A 21885-nucleotide genomic window follows, 5' to 3' on the forward strand; every position below is an offset into this window, starting at 1 on the left:
TTATTCCTAATTTTATGTTCCTAGTCTAGAGACACTGAGAATGGGGATCAGTGATCTCGGGTAAGACTAGCACGACTTATCTACTTGTATTTGGATGCAAGGTAAAGACCTTATGAGCTACAGATATGGAGATGTCTTAGCTAAAGTCGTGGGTGGACCTATAAGGGTATAGCTCGCACTGAACAGCCCCACAAAGAGACTCTATGAAGAACTCTCACAGAGAGTATCATTAGAGTAGTTTCTTTATATTTGGTTATGTCTTTCCTAAGACCAGAAGTTATTACCTAGACTGTGTTCTAGAAGGAATGCTTTGATTGTGCACCTCGTCTGCCTGAAACATGGAGACTCATAGGTATACTGTTGGGCTTGTCCTGAAAGAACACAGGGCTAGGGTGATAAGCTGAAGGAATTCGTCAAATCTCTGTTAGAGATTAGGTTATCTGTAAACCGGAGAAATCGGGATGACATTTACAGGGACTCGGGAATCTATGCATAGTAAAAGAGATCATGAGATGATCTGCCTTTAGAGTCTGTAAATTGAAGATTCCCTATTTCGAATAAAGCTTACCCTAAACCGCAGGGGTTGATACGCTTCCTTACCCTAGGTTTTATGGGAAGGTAACCGAGTCGAAAGGAAATATATACGGCAACCAAATATGTGTAATAGGATGATCAAGTCATTAATCTAACTAGTTCTGGGGCAACAAAGCATTGCTTGTGCTCTGTGTTGTCATTAGATGGGTTGTGGGCTTATTGGGCCCAAGCCCATTTATGTCAGTGGCTATGTTGGACCTAATGGGTCACACACAAACACCTAATTGTCTAGATACTCTAGCATTAAAGGTATTGGGCCTAACAATTGTTATTAGCCCAAGAAGTAGTTTGGAACTCCACAGATAGGGTGGAGGGCGCATGGATCAAAGTAATGGGCTTGGATAGTCCAAGACATTACTAATTAATTTAATTAGTTAAATTAATTATCAAATGTTTAAATTTTGAATTTTGAATTTGAAATTTGAAATTTGAATTTTGAAAATTGAATTTTAAATTTGAATTTTGAATTTTGAATTTGAAATTTGAATTTTGAATTTTGAATTTTGAAATTTGAAATTTGAATTTTGAATTTGAATTTTGAATTTTGAATTCTGAAATTTGAATTTGAATTTAGAATTTGAATTTGAATTTAAAATTTAAGTGTTTGAAAGTTTGAATTCAAATGTTTGAAATTCGAATTTGAATTGGCTATGAAAAATTGTTTCATAACAAAAGGATAAGATGAGATCTTGTTGGAATATATCAGGAGGAGATCTTTTGGACATAATCCAAGGATAATGGGGCGCTGATTTTGGCTAGATTTGATCATCAAAATCAGCTCCAGAAGATACGATCTGTTGGGAGAATATTTGAGTGAGTTGATTTAAGTTTGAAATGCAACCAACTCAAATGTATCTGGTCACCTTTTAGGCTATATGGGGCGCACCATATAGCTGATTATATGATGATTCATGATCAGATTTCTGACTAGGTTTTGAACTTAGTCTCATGAGAATATTCTGGGATGTTGTTGGCAATTTTTGAAATGCAACAACTCCACTTATTCTCTCCCCATAGGGCGCCACTTTGATCAGATTTTTGGGAGAAAAATCTGATTTGTTTTTGAAACTTAAAAGGCTCCTCTAGTGTGCTTAATGTGTAGTTAGTTCCTCCTTAGGTTTTTGTGAAAAGCCAAGCCTTTCTCTACTCATCTATGCGCCCCCTTGTGAGGTTTTCTCTTAGAACACTTCACTCTTCTAAACACTTTTACCTAGCCTCCTGCATCACACACTGAGCGCATAACAAGCCTTATTGTGGTGATCAATCGGAGGCCTTACTGGAAGGAGTTCCTGTATCTAGACGCGGGTGGTGTGGATCAACGTTAGAGGGTCTGAACCCTTCAGACCTACCTTGATCATCTTGAGTTTTCACGAACAAGGTATGACATACGTCTTAAAGTATGTATCTTGATATGCATGTGTGTTCCGCTTGCGAAAAATTTTGTTTTTCCCTCACGCATGTTTCAGCCTTCAAGGCCAATTCTACTTTCATAAACGTGCGATATCCTTGAATCCTCATGATCGTGATCTCATCACAGATACTCAAGAGATACATGTTCTATTCCAAGGGGTTTATCCATTTACTCATATAAAATATTAACAGTGATATTGAGACAAAATATGAAACAGGATAAAGAATGCTTTTATTTATTTGTGACAATATAAAAGGTCCACATATGTCCTAATCTAATCAAAAGATTGTCTCTAGAACATCCATATACTAATATATATATATATATATATATATAATACAATATATACTACTCGTAGTACATAGTATAACTTGACCAATCATTAGGTCAAGTCACATGACATCCGCTTATAGTGTGAAAGCATAATATATGTGAAATTATAACCATACAAAAGTTGAAATAAATATAAAACATTAAATATGGAAAAACGTAACCATACAAAGATAGAAATAAATATAATATTTTAATTTTCTATAATTAATTTTGAATTCAAACTTCCTTTATCCCAACCAAAACGACATCATTTTTAATTGACAGTACAAAACATTATATACAGTACCAGTATAAATTATATATATATATATATACTATGTAGCACCGATACCGACACGAGACACGTGACACGATACGACACGACACTCCGACACGTTAATTCTAAAAAATGTTAGATTTCGACACGTTAGGACACGTTTTGATATTAAATAATATTGTTAATTTATATAGTGTATATTATATTTAATATTCAATAATTTAACAAAATGTAATATAAACTTATAATATTCATAAGTTTTGCAAAAAAACATAAGATATCTCAAATATTTATATTAAAATCAATAAAATGGTAATCGTAAGTCAACGAATCTAATAGTTGAAATTAAAAATTCAACACAACGCAACCTTTGAACTTTTTTTTGAATTTCTATAACTTGTGTTGGAGTGTCGGGGAGTGTCGGAGTGTCCGAGAGTGTCGGGAAGTGTCGGACACGACACGTCAGGATTTTTGAAGTGTCGGTGCTTCATAGTATATATATATATAATGTATACAATTACAAATGAGTACTGCAATTTCAAAAAATCTAAAGTGTTATGTTCGACACTTTATGGCACCTTGACACTTTTCGACACTTTTTTTTGGTAAGCTGAGGGGGAATACCCACAACACAAAATAGAATTACAAACAGAAGCTAAATCAGCAGTAAACAGAAACTTAATACCAGGGGAAGGGGAATTGAAAATACACATGTCAGGAACATCAGCATTAACTAGGGGATAGTTGGCCAGCCAATCAGCAACATTGTTGCCTTCTCTATAGGTATGCCTCAGATGAATTGTCCAATCCTGTGCAATCCATGCCCATATCCGAGAAATGAAATGAGTCTCCCGGGCTGCATCACCAGATTTAGTGAGGATAGTGATAACAGATGTTCAATCACTTTCTAGAATTATTTTCCTCCAACCAAATCCCCAAGCTAACTCTAGTCCCTTAGAGGGTGTTTGGTATCAGTTTTTTGGGGGAAATGCTGGGAAAGTGGAGTGGGAAATTTTTTTCCCATGTTTGTTATAAGTATATGTAAAAACAATCCTCGAAAAAAATTTCCCCATCATTTTAATTTCAACTACACATTCCTAAAAAATTATCCCATCCCCTAGTGGTTTTCTTTTTTTTCCCACCGTCTCGAAATTGCTTAACAAAATTTTTAGACGAAAATGACCTGATATAATATATCAGTGCATGTGTAAACAAAATCTTGTCGAGAAAGATGACATCATCATATCTTTTTCTTCGTCTACAAGGTGGGCTTGCAAAAGCAAGGGGCTACAAAGCCTAACGTTTTTGTCAAGTAGAGCTAGAGACTCTTGCTGAACTTCTACAGAAACCTTATAGATTAAGTGATCATGTTGATTGCGTTATTTATAATTTCATACTAATGATAGAAGTTTCCAAGAGATTTGAGATAGTTGGAGTTGCATTCCTCACTCAAAATATGTCTGTCAATAGTATATACTACCATGTTCAACAAGGAAAGCTTTGAGTTCCCCTCACAAAAAATGAGATTAACCTTCCTACGTTGCCAAAACTTCAACTTGGGGACTTGCTTTCTTTCTTCTTCTTTACAAATGTAGATAACCCATTTTTTTCTTGATTTGACAGTGGCACACTGGTCTCACACACACCCACATAACTCTGTCATTTGATCTTATGTTATTTTTTATTTTTTATAAAAGAAAGATAAATAATTTCAATATTAAAAAATAAGGGTAATTTTGACATTTAGGTTAAGATTCCCATCAATATTTTACAATCAACCAAACATAGAGACAGTAAAATTAACCCAACATTCCGGGCAAAATTTTGGCCTACCAAACACCTTTTCGTAACTTACCTGGAACTTGAGCAAACTTGGGTAATTTTGTCATTTGATTGTAGCCGGGTTAGATGGAGCATCTCGGTTGGTGTAAGTAACACCCTGTGTATACCCGGTTTGTTAACATGTCATCGTATTAAGCCACGCCTAATATAAAATGCGGAATAACTTTTTACTTTAAATTATGACGTCATTATCATTACCAAGTTGAATTACTTAATTCATTTCCAAAACATTGCCTGTATGTGATTGCAAAAGACAGCTAACTGAAATACCTCAATATATATAAATAACAGTGAGTATCTAAAATCACGGAACTACAACATGTAGTCCAGACATAATTCTGATACATTATTACAACTCGAATCTAAAATAAGACATAGTCAAACCATGTGGCATGGACAATCCCCATGCTCACCAAATAAAGCAACAAGCCCAACATAGTCTCAACAACAGCAACATAATAATACAGCTAACAGAAAAATAGCAACAGACATATCCAGCATCCAAGCATAATCATCACAAAAACAACAATATCAGCTAAGCTCCGGCCTCCTGCCGCTAGAGGTCTCAACCCCCGCATTACCTGAACCTGAAATATGTGCCCCAAACGTGGGGTGAGATCTCTAAACAGAAATCTCAGTAAGACAAGGGGTCCTCATGGATCTTCCACCCCAAGCTCACTTACATGTGCAATATAAGTTCAAAAGCATTTAACAGTATAAGTTCCAAAACTATGCAGTGCAACAAATATTCATGCCATGTGTGTTTTAACTATTCTACTGGCCATAGAAATGCAGGACGTACGTCTACAACCCCACAATAAGTACAAGGAACACCGCTTGCACCTCACCCACAACCTCACCATCTTGTATGTCTCCACATACTCTGGCTTACCGTATAGGTGGAATATAACATGCATATCATAAAGGCACTCGCATATAACAGCTCAATCGCATTTATAAAAACAATACATGAAAACAATATCATGCATATAAACCACGCCCCATGGGACATGGTGGAACCAACAATGGCTAAACCGAGGACACGAAAACTTACCTTGCAAGCTAACTATCCAAGCCAAGAGTCCACACTAGCTCAAAGTCATCAAACAACACAATCACAGTCTGTTTATACCAGAAATATCATCAATACTCATGCTCTATAATTTCCTGTCAAAAGGAATACGTTTTCTTTCTCATTTTCGCTTACTGCAAGCTTTTCTCAAAGCCTTAAGCATTAAACTGCGTTTACTCTTTTTAGAGCTTTAATTGCAGCTCTTTAACTAAAATTCTAATATTTTAATATGTTAAACTAGACATCTCCAGATTTACAACGACATATTATATGTCTCAATCGGAGTTGTATAACTCCAGTTATGTTTTATGCAAGGTGACTGCTGCAAACGGAATTCCCAGCAACTAAAACGCGACTTAAAATTTATACTGCGATCAAACCACTTATCCAATTAATACAAAAGTTTACATAGTTTTAGTCCTATGTGTTAGCTTCACATAAGTCCAAACGGAACTTAATTTGGAGCTCTGTAGCTCAAGATATCAAATTTTTACTAAAACAGGTTCGTTGTTGTCCAGACCAAAATATCGGGATATTGCCAAAGGAATATCGGGATATCGATATCCGGTTATTTCTATAGGAATATCCGGATATCAATATCGGGATATCAATATCCGGATATTGGTTTTCCAATATCGGGATATTTTGCGACAGTAAGCCAAAAATGCAATTTTTAAGAGTTTTTCATACAAGGTTCAACTTTTAACAATTCCAGACCTTCAAGCATACATTTTTACTCTCTTTTAAGTTCATATACTGATTGGTTACTCATTTAACTCATCAAACATGCCAAGACTCCATTTTTAACCATCAAAACTCATGATCAAAGGTTGAGTATGTTTACCAAGCTCTCAAAACAGTGAAAGGCAGTGATTTGGAGCTTCCAATGCCACTCCACAGAGCAGCAACCAAAGGGCCACGAAAATCCACTTCAAGGTGGTTCCTTTCTTCACAAAGGTCACCACTTGAAGCTCCCACAACCAAGACAAAGCTCCAACAACTCAACCCAAGAACTCAGCCCCACCCCCTCACACAAGACAGTACCCTCAACTCAGAAGATGACACCTTTCACCCTCACCAATGCTCACACCTAAGTGTTTACTTGTTTAGAGGTGAAGAAATCCAAGAAAGGAAGTGGCTTGGAGGTTTTTCTCATGCGAGGTGACCAAGGAGAAGGGTGGCAGCAGCCAAGCTCTCAGAATTTCACGTAGGAGGCACAAAATCTGACCTAGAAATGTGTGCCATGGCCTTATATAGGCCACTTAAGTCTTAATCGATCTGTATTAGCGCTAAATGCTACGCTTAGCATTTTAATCCCAAACTTAGGATTCTGAACCTACTCATTTTTCTAAGATTTGTCATATTTTTATTTTATTTTTCGCAGCACCTTTTCGGTACATGCTTTTCCATAGCCAGTATCAGTTCTGGCACCAGTTCTCACTATTTTGTCTAAGTCAATGACCCTTTTCCTTAGTGACCTAGGGCTATTCTTCTTAAGAATTTCCGTAGTGGGTTAAGAGAACGACCGTTTCCTTTAATCCCGTTTGAGACCGCAAGATCAAATTAAACGATGAGTTGATCATTATCAACAGTATCTCATACCTTTTCTTAACATCTGGTTGACAACTCCTTGTCATTTAGTGGTGCATCTCATGCAACCAACATGGCACTATTGCCCCAAGTATATAAGCTCGGCTGAGCCTGCAACTTATGCACCTGGTCAAGCACAAACCACCATCCTAAGTGTCTCTACACTTCAAGCATTCATCTTACCCAACGAAACAGTGCGTCCCAACTGAGTTGTAGAGCACCACCATGTCAAAGGGATTCAATTTGTACCGACGGTGGGAGACAATCATGCACTTAATAATTGTTCCTTTTAAGGGTTCCTTTTCTTTTAGAGTAAACACCCTTTTTAGTCCCTGGCAATATCTACGAAGTCCTTTTCAGTCGCTGGCAATAAAAAAGGATCAAATTGGTCCCTGAAAGTACAAGAAAAGGGTCACTCTACATATTTGGGAGTTGACATAAGGACTAACATGACCCTTTTTTTGTAATTTTAGGGACCAATTTGATCCTTTTTTATTGCCTGGGACTAAAAAGGACTTCGTAGATATTGACAGGGACTAAAAAATGTGTTTACTCTTTCTTTTATTAGGGATTTACCAAGTCTCATCAAACGCGCATATTGTACTATCATGCTAGTCGTTTCCCTATGTCATACATCTACAACATACTATACTAATCCCTTTTGGACATGCACAATAGAAACATACATACACGATTTTATGACATGCATACTAGTTGCTTTGACATACACGTGTAAGAACCCGCACCGTTAATTAAGGTATTTTATTAATTAATCATGCAAAATTAGGAAATGATTCCATAATTGACCCTAATAATTATTAAGAGGCTTTAATAATTATGATAAGTGATTAAGAATGTTGAAAGTCACTTTTCGGAAGAAAAGTGCAGATACCGGTTCTGCTAGTTAGTATAATCGCGTACCGAAAAAGTATCTCGGAAAATTAAAGTAAGTGCATGATAATTACTAGAATAATATGTAGGACTTGTAAAACGAGTTTCAAGTCCAAATTATGAGAACTGGTGCTAGAAACCGATACTGGCTTTAAAGCGCGTACCGGAAAGGTGCTCAGAAAAATATAATAAAAATATGATAATTCTTGGAAAAATGTGTAGTTTCAGAATCCAAAGTTTGGGATTAAAATGCTAAGCGTAGCAATTAAAGTTAATACTGTGTGTTAATGAGTTTTGGCTATATATACCCTTTGTAAGGGCACAAAGCCCTAGAAAACTGATTTGTTGCGTGGCTTTTCTTGGAGGCTGACCAGAAATAGTGTTCTTAGGCTTCGTTCTCCATTTCTTGATCAAGTAATCACCTTTGATGCTTGTTCTTCCATTTAAACACTTGGTGAGGGTGAGGGTTGGCTTTGGGACTGCATTGTTGGCCTTTTTCTGAGTTAGAGAACCTGTGTGAGGGGGTTTGAACTGCTGAGTTTGGTGTTTGAAGGGTGGGAGTCTCATTCTTAACATTTTGATCTTCAAAGTGTCACCTTTGTGAAGAAAAACCTACTCTTGATGTTGTCATTTTCGTGCACATCCTTGAGTCAGACTTGAGGGGCTGTGTTGAGCTCCAAGAGCATCTCCATTCTGAGTTTTGAGCCTTGGTATGTTGTACCACCCTTTGATCTTGAGTTTTATGCTTAAAAATGGAAGCTTGATGCATGTTAAGGTTAAAAGATGATAACTTGTCGTTGGGTAAGGCTTAACACACCTAGAAATGCATGTTTAAGTGTTTAAAATCGGTAAAAACCCAACCTTGAAGGATATCTTCATGAAATGCAGAAACTGCATTCTGTCGTGAAATATCCGGATATCTGCCAGTGGAATATCCAGATATTGGATATCCGGATATGATATCCGGATATGGGGTTTTGGGATATCTGGATATTGGATATCCGGATATGTGAATCTGTATATCCGGATATTGCATATCCGGATATAGACATGAGATATCCGGATATTGCATATCCGGATATGGTCCCGAGGAATATCCGGATATTCTGGGGTTTCGCAGAACAGTAGCTGTGCTGTGTGTATAGTAGGCTATTGGGGGGTTTGTGGACCCTAGATTGATGAAGTTGAACTTTTGTGATTAATGGACTAAGCCAGAATCATGTGATTAAGGGCTTGTGGCTTTGTTAGAAGCTTTAAGACATAAAACGTAATGAAAAGGCGTTGTCTTTAATTTCTATGCATGTGGTACATGTTTATTGATTTATATTTGGTCCATATCAGATTGTGATCTGCTGTGATTGGACTTTGAGCTTGTGGCATTGGATAGCTAGCTTAGAGGTAAGCTTTCGTGTCCTCGGTTTAGCCATGTTGTGGTTCCACCATGTCCCATGGGGGTATGGTTATATGCATGCTGTGTTACATGCTTTTGATGTTTTGGAAATGCTGTTGAGCTATTGTATGTTAGTGCCTTGTTGATATGCATGGAGGTGTTCCACCTATACAGTAAGCCCGAGTATGTAGAACATACAAGATGGTGAGGCTGTGGGTGAGGTGCAAGCGGTGTTCCTTGTACTACATGTAGGGAATTGATGTATTCCTACATTTCTCTGGCCAGTAGATAGTGATAGACACACATGCCATAGATATCTGTTGCACTATATAGTTTTGGAACTGATAATGATATAAATGCTTTTAGAACTCATATTGCACATGTAAGTGAGCTTGGGGTGGAAGATCCTTGAGGACCCCTTGTCTTACTGAGATTTCTTGTTTAGAGATCTCACCCCACGTTTGGGGAATGCTTATTTCAGGGTCAGGTAATGTTGAGACCTCAGGCGGCAGGAGGCCGGAGCTGAGTTAGATTGCTGTTATATTATGCTGTCATGATTGGATGCTGGTTATGCATGCTGCTTATATGCTTATAGCTTCAGTTATGTTTATGGAGTTTTATGTTGAGACTGGTTGTTTACTATGTTTATTTGGTGAGCATGGGGATTGTCCATGACATATAGTATTGTTATGTCTTGATTATGTCTTGAGTCTTTTGGAGTTGGAATAATGTATCAGGATATTGTCCGGATTACGAGATGTAATACCGTGATTTAGATACACACTTTATTTATATAATGAGGTATTTCAGTAGATGTCTTATTGCAATTTACATACAGGCGCAAAAATATACTAAATATGTTCTATGCTTTTACATGGACATATTAACTTTTAACATATCCAAAAAATCAAAATTTTATGCAAAGATCATATTTTTACCGAATAAAAAATTAAAGATCAAATCTTTATTTGATCAAAATGTCAAAGATCATATCTTTAACCAACAAAATGTAAAGTCCACATTTTTAATCGATTAAAAAGTCAAAGATCAAATTTTTAACCAACCAAAACATGAAGGTCACATTTTTAACTGATTAAAACATCAAAGATCAAGTCTTTAATGAACCAAAATGTAAAAATCGAATTTTTAACCGAACAAAAGTACCTTAACTTGTCGATAGTAAAGCAACAAGTTGTGATACCACTTGTAAGTTGCCTTTGTAGGCCATAAACATGAAAGAGGGAAAAATTAAATTTTTTTATGCGGAAGAAGCAACCTTTGCCCACCCTTAATCATGTTTAATCCATGAATCATGCAATAGACATGTTAGGGTTTAAAGTAGATACCTTTATTCGGATTATTATTCTTGATCAAATGCGTTCTTGATCAATTCTTCAGACTTGAAGAACACAAGTCCTCCGATGGAAATCCACACCACCTTGTTGTCTTGTAAGAGAAGAACCCTTCTTCGAATGCCCAATATCCTTCAATGGAGGTTGCTAGACTCAAGAGAAGAATAGAGATTGGGTAGTGCCTTTGGTTATTCCAAGAGAGAGATAGCAGCCACACTGATGTGTGTGTTGGCTAAGGTTTCAGTGGGAAAAATTAAAGATGAATAAGAGATACAAAACTAAGAAAGAAGAGGGGTCATATATAGATGTGGCGACTCATTAACCTAAGACTAGGTCAAATCAGCGCCCTCATCAAATCCCAATCTTATTGGGTAATTTCCTTAATTTTATCCAATCAATCTGATTGATTGGTTTCTCCAATTTCAGCCAATTAATTTAATTAATTGGTTTCCTTAATTTTACCCAATCAATCCAACTGATTGGTTTCCCAAATTTCAGCCAATTAATCTAATTACTTGGTTTCCTTAATCTTGGTCAATCAATCCAATTGATTTGTTTCCACTCAATCTAATTGATTGGTTTTGTGACACCCTCCCATGTATGCATCCAAGGGAGATGTCTGCTAAGCGGATTAGAGTTCTAACGTCATTGCTTAAATACTGAAGACGCATTTTTAAGTAGCTAATCAAACTCTTAATTTGAAATCTGGTTGCTTACGAAAATCAGAGTGGAACTTTACAAAATACATGGTTTGCTGAAATAATAATTTTCCTGAAAAACCTGTCTGACTTGTAAAAATCATAATAAACCTAGCTTTCATAATTTCATTGTAAAGTTTATATAATCTGAAACTAGACACGTGGGGCTTCGCGTGCATATAAATTATAAGCGAATCGGAGGTTTGTAGCCCCATGAAACATAACTCGCAAAGTGCTCGCTAAACCAGTTTTTAAAACAATATTTACAACGTTCATAAATTGTTTTTCGCAAAACGTAAACCGAGTCTTTCAAAATACTAGCTGACCATAAAATCTTAAAAAACAGTAATTTAAAACATGTTCCAACAGTAGCCCATCCTTCCAAAATATTACATCATTAGAATATAATCAGCAAACATCAAATAGACAAAGCAGCCAACAACAGAAAGTCCAAACAGCAGCAGTCAACAGCAAATATCCAAAATAACAACGTCATCATATGCTTTTTCGTCCTCCTGCAATTTTAAAAAAATTGAGCCCCAAAAGGGGTGAGAAAAATCCCAGTAATGTGATAATAAAACCAGTAAATCAACACTATTAGACTATGTACAAAATTCCAAACAGTCGCATCAACATATAATTTTCCGGACGAATGCTAGCATATCATCATAGTGCGTAGATAACGCTAAAGTACTAGTCATGATGTGTATATAACGCCATAATACTAATCAGAGTGCGTATATAACGCCATGGTAATGTACGTTCATAGCACTGCAGTGCACGTACTAACATACACAGTGGAGATTCCATATTGGCTCCATCAAAGATGAATTCCATCTGTGACCTATGCAGACTGAAGCCAAGTGTCCCATACCCTGGTACCAGAGGGATGCCTATATGATGCGTGCTCAATCATATGCTTACTTATATTATATACTTCGGTTTCCAAACTGGATGCACAATGCTGTATGCCATGATATGCTTCGCATACACAAAAAGAAACAAATGAAATATGATGTACATATGCATGACTAGATCATCATCATAATAGCATATATTTCATGTATTTTTAACACCAAGCTGCCGAATAACAACTGCTTCCCAAAGAAGAATTTTCCATCATGTCAAGTTCAAGTTAGAATACATATAACATATAACAGAATACGAATCCAAGGCACATGTGAGCAACAATTCACAATTTAATACACTAGCTAATAGTCACAATAGGTCTCACCACCAAACACTTACCTTGGTGTGTCCAATTTTCAACCCAAGGCAGCACCAAAATCAGCCTACACTTTAAGAGTTATGTGCACCTAATCAAGTGCACAACAAATAAGAATTTTATTCATACTATCCTACTATTTATAAACAATTCCATGCCTCTCAAATTCTTGTATTTTAAATCGGTCTTAACATACTTTTTATACTAACCGATTCATGAATTCATGTTAATTTAATATAACATATAGCAGAATACTAATTATAAGGCACATGTGAGCATCAGTTCAAAATTCCATACACTAGCTAATAGTCACAGTAGGTCTCACTACCAAACACATACCTCAAGTCTTTAACATTTTTAATCAAAACAGCCCCCAAGTCCATCCGGCATCCTTGAGGTTTATGAACCTAATCAAAATACCAAACAGATTTTCTTTACTTCCATTTATTACAAAACACAAGATTCCATTCAGAATTTATACTTCCCGTACCAAGTTCCTTTTCTGATTTTAAGCTACCTCTTTCATGTTTCCAAGTACCGATTTACTCTCTAACTTAATTGTTCAAATCTTTTTCTGATTTAGCTTAATTTCTTATAGGTTTAGTCATAAACAAACCAAAGGTTCCTCTATATCCAACATGTACGGTTTTTAGGCCCTTCTTTAGTGCATTCACTTTCTATTAACAAACACCACCCACTTGACTTAAGCATGAACAAATAGGTCATATACATGTTGTTTCTTACAGGACTAGGGTGCGCTTCAAGGGGACATAAAGCAGGCTGTTTATATAGGGCATTATTATCACATACAATGTTTGGCAAAACACTAGTTCAATTACTAGCAAATACAAAGTCCCAATGTGGCCTACACTATGAGGATTCAGTTTTGACTAGATATCATATGCACAAAATTAATTTATTTTCATAACATTTCCTATCATGCTTATGGTTGTGGAACAAGGTCTTAAGCAAGCTACACATACAGTCTTAGGACGGCAATGTTTAACCAGTTTCAATAACCCAAGAACCGATTCTAATAATATTAAGGGGTTGTTTTTCCAAGTTCCCTAACATCAATTTCGACTTACAATACCAATTTCAAGGTTGTTTAAACAGAATTAAAACATACGGCTGTATAATGATCTTTCTAACAAAAAGCAGTCTAGCAATTTAAATGGCTACTCCAAGTTCACAACGTTCAGTTTGGAATTTACATGCATCAACTCCAAGGCAATTCAAGGGGCAGAATTAAAGCAGAGAATTCACTAAAATAAAATATTCTCCTTGTCACACGTGAGGGAACCGAATGATGAGGAAAGAAGTAGGAATACTAAGAATTATTTTCTTAACTACACATGCAATTCGAATGGACAAATAGCAATTACAGGGTCGAGTTCTTACCTTCCATCATGCTTCCAAGATTAATTAGAAACTGCACTCTCCTAAGCCCAAAGAAATCAACTCTCGTTGCATGCAAAGGTTGGGGCGACTCATTCAAGACAGAGGCATTTCAAGAAAATGGGAAACTTAATCAGAAACAGTCCAAGTGAGGAGGAACAAAAGGGCCACGAAAACTTAATCTCACCTCCTCAAGGTTGCTCCTCTGCCGAACAAGGTGAAGAGGGAAATGAGTGTGCAAAGAGCTTCTGCTATCCTTCTATGCGTCCACGGTTTGGAGCTGGGATGATTGAGAAAGAGACGCAATCCTTGCTCTCCCTTGTGTCCTTCCTTAACTCGCGGTTGTGAGTAAAGAGTGACAAAGAATCAGAGGAAATACTGCACCTCCTCTAGGGGTGGCAATTTATGACACGACCTGTCAACCCGACCCGGACCCGACACGAAATTTTCTTGTTCGGGTCAACCCGTTTAAAAAATCGGTCGTGTTCGGGTTGAAGAAAAACAACACGAAAAAATTCGTGTCGGGTTACGGGTCAACCCGTAAACTTGCTGACCCACTAATTTATAAGGTTATTGTGGTCATTTTATATCATGGTATAAAAAGTAAATGTTAGGGTTTTATCTCCCCTCTTTTTCACTCTCCGCGGCGCAACGCACTTCTATCCTTTTCTCTCTCACTTCGCCAGTTCGCCTTCCAAAGACTACTGATCTCGCAACACATTTTATCTCAGCTACTGATCTCTGTCTCTGCTGCCTGCTATCCATCTCTGTGTGCAAACTATAATGACCCTAACTGGTAAATCTTAGTTAGAGATTTAATTTAAGGATTTAAATGCCATAATTAGATTCAGTGAGCGATTTCGAGTATTTTGACTGTAATCATGACTATGTTATGAACAGTGCGTTCTGCCGGAGAATTTACAGTTTTGTGAATTAACCGGTAGAGCTTAAAATGAGCAAAATAATTTTAGGAACATAATTTGAAAATTCTGATGACAAATATGAGTTCAGAACGAAAAATTGTATAGTCTGGCACTTTCCGTGAAAATCTCGTGAATAGTGTTTCTACCGGGTATTTTGTACTGCTGTTTAAGCAACCGGTAGAGTCCAGAAATAAATAATTGATGAAATAAGAATAAGAAAGTCCAATATATGCCAAGCAAGTCAATATAGGCCCAAGAAAATGATAAGTTTATAAGTTTTAAGTTTCGTAAGTAAAGGAAGTACAATTAGTGATGCACAGTGCATTTCGTCAAAAGCGGTGCAAAAACCATACTGTGAATTATGAATATTGTTCCTTAGGAAATAAAAAATTAATGTAAATGATTTTAGGAAAAAAAAAAATATGTTTGTAGCTTTGAGTTAGTTCCGGGTCAATTTAAGTTAAAATACGCGATAAAAAAACATCCGATGAAAATGGCCACATGTGCCTATATAGCCTTGTCACTTAAATGAAACACTATTCATTTCAGATTTTCTTCTTCTCTCTCTTGCATGGCCGAGCTGCACATGGAGGGGAAGGGGCTAGGGTTTCAAATTTTCCTTCTTTGATTTCTTCATCATTCATCCACCAAATCCAATGACCCACCACATGAAATTGATTGGAAACCACTCAATGAATCCATTCCACCTATCCATTTGAGCTATAGTTGAGTGTGTGAAGAGTTATTCCTCCTCTCATTTTCGAGTTACTATTCATTGGAGGAGAAAAAGTGAGTTTTTGGATGGAGCTTGGCTTGGAGATTGCTCTCTAGGCTTTGTACAAGTGTTTAGAGGTAAGAAACCTCTATTTCCATGATATTATTTTGATGATTTAAGTTATGAAATTGATGAGCATATTTTGTTGGGAAATAATTGATGTTAGAATGTGAAATTTATGATGGATTATTGTTGTTTAGGAAGTTATAGTGTTGAGTAAGCATCCACATGTGATATAAAAATTTAAAAGTCCTATTGCATATTCCTCCTAGGTTTCGGCCATCATGGAGTGAGTAGGAGTTATTGTGGAAAAAATTATATTATGTATTGTGAAGGTATAGTGTGTTGGAAATGAGTGAAAATGGATGAGTTAGTAAGAATGCCTAAGTAAAAAGGACTTGGTGTCTAAACTCAAAATAGGAATTTACTGGAAGCATTCCTAGGTGTTTGCAAGTTGTAATGAAGTAACGAAAATGCATTGTAAAAGAGAAGGATCTTTGGAAATTCCCCTTGTAGGATTCGACCTATAGGGTATTTAGGGACATATTTTGTACATTTTATTGTAAATAAAATGTGTTGTAACAAATTGTATAAAGGTGATGAGTTTTGAAGAAAAATAGCATGATTTATGTTGAAAATTCCTAAGGGAATGGTTGATTAAATTAAAGAACGCCAACGGTTATAAAGAGGTCTAGACTTGTGTATTGGCATAGGATTGGCAAAAATGCAAAGAAAGGAAAATAAGCGATAAAATGTATGCTTATGAAATAATTATGGTATTGCATCATTTTATTGATGCATTGTAAATTATTCTCTAGGTGTGCCTAGGGATTGAGAAGGATCGGAAATCTCTTGAAGCGATAAAAGTAACTTGTTCCACAAGTAAGCGTATTGGTAAAGCTTCAAGAGGTAAGCTCTATGTTTAAGGAGTCTTTTCCTGCTTGAGTGCTCCACCATGGTTAGTGAACTATGGTTGGACTGTATGACTGTGATTTAGATGCTTTGTATAGATGCATTCATATAGAGTTATTTGATAACATGATATGTTTTGCTCTGATGTGACTTCTGTAATTTGATTTCTGAAACAATCTCTGGCCATTGATTGTATAGTACCCGGACGTCCGCTTTGGGGTCCTCCCTCGGGACTGATGGTGTACTCCTCTGATATGTCTGGTTCCGCTTTGGGGTCCTCCCTCGGGAACACGTGCGTTGATTTCCGCTTGGGGTCCTCCCTTGGGAATGACGGCGCACATCTCTGATATGATATGGATATATGCTCTGTTCTGTTATGATATCTGTTATATGTTGTATTTGTATACTCTGTATCTGACTTTCATGCAGGAGTGAGCCAGGGGTATGGAGAATTCTCTATAAACCTGGAGCTTATTGAGATTTGTAATCTCACCCCTCTTTGGGGACACATTTTCAGGGGCCCAGATTTCCGGTGAGTCCTCACTAGGCAGGGACACGACACGTGGCTGAGGCAGTTGACAGACCGGATTTTGAGTGGCTGTAGGCTACTACCTTTTTGGAGTGTTTGATGTATTCTAGTATTTTCGCATTTGATGGATCATGATATTGATCCTTTATTTTGTATATGGCCTGTATATGTTTTGTACATGTCTATCAGTTTGATGCATGTACATTTGAGTATTCAGGAACGTTATATGATGATGTAGTATTCAGATAGGTTTATGTTTTGATGGCATGCTGTTAGATTTAGTGGCACGGAGCCATGTTATGCATGCGCCCATGTATGGGTATTTGATTATATTTGGATATCTGGTATTTCTGAATTGATATGTTGTATAAACTGTTTATCAGGAAATGCTTCTGAGTGGGATTGGAAAATCCCCAGTTGTCCGATTTATAGAGGAAACTCTGCCCGATTTCCGTTTACGCCGAGTAAGAATTAAGTTAGAAAAAAAAAAAAGTTAGCTCATATTTTTGTAAGTTAAGTCTTCCGCTGTTTCTGTTTGTATCATATGTATGTTAATTGAACCGGCTCGAGACGGGGATGTTACATTTATGGTATCAGAGCAGTTTCTCTAGAAGAGCCTGTGAAATATTGCATGAACTGTTCGGGTTGTTATATTCTTGAGTTTTTCTTGGAATACTATGATATGCATGTCTGATCACCGAGTGTGAGCGTAGCTAACTCATTCCTTTGTGTGAAATATGCAGAATTATGGTTCGCCCAAGAAGGACTTCTGATCCTCCTATTGACCCGACCGATCCAATATTGGCAGATTTGGCAAGACCCCGACTTAACCCGCGGGGAAATACTTCACAGCCAGATCCAATGATAATGGCATTAACTGAGATGCAACAAAATATGGCTGCAGCTAGGCAGCGAGAGCTAGAAGTGATGATGAAAGCAAATCAAGATCTGTTAGAGGCTAATAGGTTGGCCAATCAAGAAATGATGGCAGCAAGCAGAATGGCGAATATTGAAATGATGAGATTACTCTTGGTTGAGGTGAGGGCGGGTGGGCAAGGTCCACAACCACAGCCTTTGCAACAGCCACAGCCTGAGCCACAACCACAACAGCCTGTTCCTCCTCCTCATAATCCCATTGTTGTGGAGGGTGAAGGAAATAATGATGTGAATGAAGAATCTAGTCACAGGGGTGGTGTGGCACAGCCAGCCACTAATAGAGAGCGAAGAGAAAGAATGCTAAATGCCTTCCGAAAACATGCACCACCAAATTATAAAGGAGGCATTGATCCTATTGCTGCAATTCAGTGGTTAGAAGAATTGGATCGCATTTTTACTGTCATGGAGTGTGATGATCAGCAGAAATTGTTGTATGCTTCTTATATGTTGCAGAATGATGCAGCTGATTGGTGGAGAAATACCCGTCTGCCCTTGGAATGTCAGGGTTATGCTATTACCTGGCCTTTATTTGAAAGGCAATTCTTGCTGAAATACTTTCCGGCTGAAGCCCGGATAAGGAAGAAGGGTGAATTTGAAGAACTAAAGCAGGGTCAGATGTCTATTGATGAATACTTGAATAAGTTCAATAAGCTGGCCAAATACTCTCATTTCCAGAGAGCTCCACCTACAGAGGATGACTTGATTTTTAAATTTCATAGAGGATTACATGATAACATCTCTGAAAAACTTGCAGGTGACTCATTTGATACTTTTGCTGCACTTGTTAAAAAGTGTAAAAATATCCAAGAATATTACAGAAGGAAGCATAAGGACCAATCTGCTCCTAATTCTGGTCCTAAAAACACTTCTGGGAATTCTAAAGGAAAAGGGTTGCAGGTTAGACAGTCTGATGGTAAGTTCAAAAAGGCGGGAAATTCTAAGCCTGGAAATATTAAGCCTGCTTCTCTATGTGCTACATGTGGTAAAGTTCATGCTGGGGTTTGCAGAAAAGAGCAAAGATTGTGTTACAAATGTGGCCAACCTGGGCATTTTATTAGGGACTGCCCCTTTAATGGGGGACAGGTTTCTACTATTCAGGCCACTCCGGCTCCTATTGTGGTTGAGGAACCATCTCTACCTCTCCCACCTCCAGTTGCCCGAGTATATGCAGTGACTCAGCAAGAGGCTGAGAGGTCAGCTAGTTTGGTGCGAGGTATGATTTCTATTCATGATGAAATGCTTAGTGTTTTGTTTGATTCTGGTGCCACGCATTCTTTTATTGCTGATTATGTAGCTGAAGCATTTGGTCTGCATGTGATAAAAATGAAAACTCCTATGCGTATTGTTACGGCTGTGGGAAGAGTTTTTAATGAAGACTATGTTTGTGAAAATGTGAAATTCAAGTATGAAGGCAGGGAATATTCTGCCGACTTTATTGTCTTGCACCTTGCTTCTGTGAATTTAATTCTGGGGATGGATTGGTTGTCCAAGTACTGTGTGAAGATTGACTGCTGCAGTAAAACCATTTCTGTCTCATCTCAAGATGAAGAAAGGGAGTCTCCTTATTTGTCTGTACTTCAGGTGGTAAAGGCCTTGAAGGAAGGAGATTCCGGGTATGTTTTATTGGGAGGTTTGGTTGGCGTCAACAAGGAGCCAGTTTCTGTTATTCCGATTGTCTCTGAATTTGAGGATGTCTTTCCGGATGAAATTCCGCACTTCCCTCCAGAGAGGGAAATTGAATTTGCAATTGACTTATTGCCTGGTGTGGGACCTATCTCTCTTGCCCCATACCGGATGTCACCTCTGGAATTATCCGAATTGAAGAAGCAGATTGAAGACTTATCCGGAAAGAATTTTATTAGGCCGAGTGTGTCTCCTTGGGGAGCCCCGGTGATCTTTGTTAAGAAGAAGGATGGGTCTATGAGATTATGTACAGACTACCGGCAGTTGAATAAGGTTACTGTTAAGAATAAGTATCCTTTGCCGCGTATAGATGATTTGTTGGATCAGTTGCGTGGTGCGACTGTATTTTCTAAGATTGATCTCCGGTCCGGGTATCATCAGATCCGGGTAAAGCCGGATGACGTTCCGAAGACAGCTTTCAGGTCCCGTTATGGGCACTATGAGTATCTGGTTATTCCTTTTGGGCTTACAAATGCACCAGCCGTTTTCATGGGTTATATGAATCGGATCTTTAAAGCCTATCTGGATCAGTTTGTGGTGGTCTTTATAGATGACATACTGATATATTCAAAGAGTAAAGAAGAGCATTCTGAGCATCTAAAGGTTGTTTTGCAGATTCTGAGAGAGCATCAGTTGTATGCTAAACCATCAAAATGTGAATTCTGGCTTTCCGAGATACAATTTCTGGGCCATGTCATCTCATCTGAAGGAGTGGCAGTGGACCCGAGCAAGATTGAAGCAGTGGTAGAATGGGAACGTCCTAAAAATGTTACAGAGATCAGGAGTTTTCTTGGTTTGGCTGGATATTATAGGCGTTTTATTGAGGGATTCTCACGGATGGTTTTACCTTTGACACGGTTAACCCGTAAAGGGAACCCATTTGTGTGGACCCAAGAATGTGAAGTAAGCTTTCAAGAGCTAAAAAGGAAGTTGACTACAGCTCCGGTATTAATATTGCCGGATCCTACAAGTAAGTTTGTGGTGTATTGTGATGCTTCTAAGTTTGGGTTAGGTTGTGTGTTAATGCAGTTCCGTCAGGTGGTCGCTTATGCTTCTCGGCAGTTGAAACCGCATGAGGAGAATTATCCGACACATGATCTTGAGTTGGCAGCCGTAGTGTTCGCATTGAAAATTTGGCGACACTTTCTATACGGGGCCGATTTTATTGTCTACAGTGACCACAAAAGTCTAAAGTATCTGTTTGATCAGAAGGAGCTAAATATGAGGCAACGCCGATGGGTGGAATTTCTGAAGGATTATGATTTTGAATTGCAATATCACCCTGGTAAAGCCAATGTAGTAGCTGATGCTTTAAGCAGAAAGACGCTTGGTATGGCCAATTTGATGATTTCCGAGTATAATTTGATTGAGAAATTCAGGGATCTCCACATTCCTGTGAATACAGAAGATAGTCCGCATTTATTGACTACTACGGTAGTCCTGAATTCATTAGTTGAGCGGATTAAAGAAGCTCAATTGCTTGATGAAGAGATTCAGTCTATGAAAGAGCAGGACTTTGTGTCCACTGATAGGTTCGGTCTTAAGTTTTACAAGGATCGAATCATTGTTCCAAAAGGTCAGATGGTAGATGAGGTATTAACTGAGGGTCACATGGGTAAGTACACTATCCATCCTGGTGCTACCAAGATGTACCAAGACTTGAAACGGAATTTCTGGTGGTCGGGAATGAAGAAAGACATTGCTCTATTTGTGAGTAAGTGTTTGACATGTCAGAAAGTTAAGATTGAGCATCAGAGACCTTCTGGATTACTGCAGCCCTTGGATATTCCGGAATGGAAATGGGTCAGTATTTCTATGGATTTTGTAGTAGCATTACCGAGAACTCAGGCTGGTTTTGATTCCATCTGGGTAGTTGTTGACAGATTGACAAAGTCTGCACATTTCATACCAGTTAAAACGAGTTTCTCCACAGAGCAGTTGGCTCGGATATATGTAAGAGAGATTGTGAAACTTCATGGTGTTCCTGAAAGTATCATTAGTGATCGGGACCCTAAATTTACTTCTAGACTCTGGGATGCAGTGCAACAGGCCTTCGGTACACAGTTGAGCAGGCT

General features: G+C 37.8%; 1 long non-coding RNA gene across 2 annotated transcripts; it reads right to left on the reverse strand.

The window, feature by feature from the left end:
* Positions 1-11707: 11707 nt before the first annotated feature.
* On the reverse strand, positions 11708-14372 carry LOC133297675 (uncharacterized). Of its 2 annotated transcripts, XR_009749667.1 has the most exons (4): positions 14056-14372; positions 12994-13061; positions 12678-12745; positions 11708-11944 (listed from the first exon to the last, which is right to left on the reverse strand). It is a non-coding gene; the product is annotated as an uncharacterized LOC133297675 (long non-coding RNA). The 2 variants fall into 2 exon arrangements; XR_009749666.1 differs by lacking the exon at positions 14056-14372 and having other exon boundaries at positions 12994-13068.
* Between the last annotated feature and the right edge of the window lie 7513 nt (positions 14373-21885).

Source organism: Gastrolobium bilobum, unplaced genomic scaffold (genome assembly GCF_033153095.1).
Source record: "Gastrolobium bilobum isolate Gb01-03AN ecotype WA unplaced genomic scaffold, APGP_CSIRO_Gbil_v1 utg8615, whole genome shotgun sequence".
Taxonomy (NCBI): Eukaryota; Viridiplantae; Streptophyta; class Magnoliopsida; order Fabales; family Fabaceae; genus Gastrolobium; species Gastrolobium bilobum.